We start from the raw sequence: 1,506 nt of genomic DNA, 5'->3' as shown, positions 1-1,506 counted from the left end.
TTTCTGTCACGTTGTGCCATCACAACTAAGTACATGACAAAATCAGTATGTCCTCTTGTCATTAGACCAACATAATTCTGTCTTGAAGTTATTATCCATCTCTTACTTTACTTTATCTTTGTCTTTGATGTAGTCTGTTTCAACTGTACTAGAGTTTTTATGAGTTTATTTCCAAATACCCAAGTTATATTATCTGCTTGTCAATTTTACTTTTAAAAACAGCTCGCAATGACATGTTTGACCTGTCCATGCAATGGGATGGAACAGACGGAAGCAGGAAAACCTTCATGTGGTGTTGGCCAAGAGATATGTCAAGGTAATTGGCCATGTAAGCATAGGCATGACAAGATTAGATTTGTAAGGCTAATGTGCAAACCATGTCACAAACAAATAATTGTCCAAGCTGGTAAAGTGTTGGATACTGAGTGCTTGCGCAGGTCTGGAAAAGTTTTGAATGATTAATTACTGTTTTCAAGACATGAAAAGTTATGGAAATTTGGGTGAAAATCTTGAAAATACATCTGTATCTGCAACATCTTTTTTACAACAGACAATCACAATGTTGGAGGGTGAGACTCAAAAAATGAAGGACACCTGCGAAGAGCTTGGATGCCCTGAGGACAAAGTCCAACAATGGGTTAATGATGTTAGAGACTGGGCAACAAACGGTATGCTGTTTCCTAACTTGATAATATAACATTGTTATTTAACGTATAGTATTAACACCAATGTTTTCTTTGTTCTCAAACTGTGTTTCTTGTTATTTACCAAAGACAACACATCAGGCGACAATCAGTCTCTCCAGAGGTCCATTGAGCAGCTATTTCTAGGGCTGTGCCAAAAGAAAGCTTGCCTCTATAGACAGACTGGTAAGTTATTATTATTCAGTTGCAGTCATAAAAAATTCCATTGAACATTGTTTCTGTAATCTTTTTTACAATTACGTCATATAGACAGCAATAAGATTCGGCAGTTGCGTCGCAAAAGGTTAAGGGAGGAAAAGACCAAACTCTTAGCGGCAATACGCCAGTACAACACCGGACAGCCTCCTGAAACAGAAATCCAAGAAGAAGAGGTGGAGAGAAGACTGTCTGCAGAACAGCAAACAACAGACAGTCTAATATGGCTATGGGAAGTGCAAAGTGATGGTAAGAGCTTCTCTTGTTTGTGTTTATATAATATGTTTATTTTCTGGCACTAAGCAAGACCTATAACACCAGCTTCCCAGTCAATGGACTATGACCGGTCACTTATCCTACTGGTGCATGCCTTGGTCGGTAATGGTATGCTTGCTGTTCCTCTGTCTTCAGAATCGGTGTCCATTTTGGCCCAAAAAAAAGTCTTCGATGCCTACATGGGCAAAAGGAGACTTGTGGAGGAGAGGGCCATAATTGTGAGGGAGATGAGGCAGCACTGCCTTTATCTGAGAAGTCAGGCTGACAAGATCAGGATGCAGATGCAACATGTGTCTTGTGGAGGACATAGTGGTAAATTCCATGATACCAT

At 39.6% G+C, this 1,506-nt stretch overlaps 1 long non-coding RNA gene across 1 annotated transcript; it reads left to right on the top strand.

Annotated features, from left to right (window-relative positions):
* The first annotated feature begins 251 nt into the window (after positions 1-251).
* On the top strand, positions 252-1,067 carry LOC117452778 (uncharacterized). Its single transcript, XR_011644024.1, has 4 exons — positions 252-316; positions 551-668; positions 774-869; positions 954-1,067. It is a non-coding gene; the product is annotated as an uncharacterized lncRNA (long non-coding RNA).
* The last annotated feature ends 439 nt before the right edge of the window (positions 1,068-1,506 follow it).

Source organism: Pseudochaenichthys georgianus, chromosome 1, assembly GCF_902827115.2.
Source record: "Pseudochaenichthys georgianus chromosome 1, fPseGeo1.2, whole genome shotgun sequence".
NCBI lineage: Eukaryota > Metazoa > Chordata > Actinopteri > Perciformes > Channichthyidae > Pseudochaenichthys > Pseudochaenichthys georgianus.
Note: the sequence above shows the minus strand (reverse complement) of the source record. Positions and strands in the feature narration are given on the sequence as shown.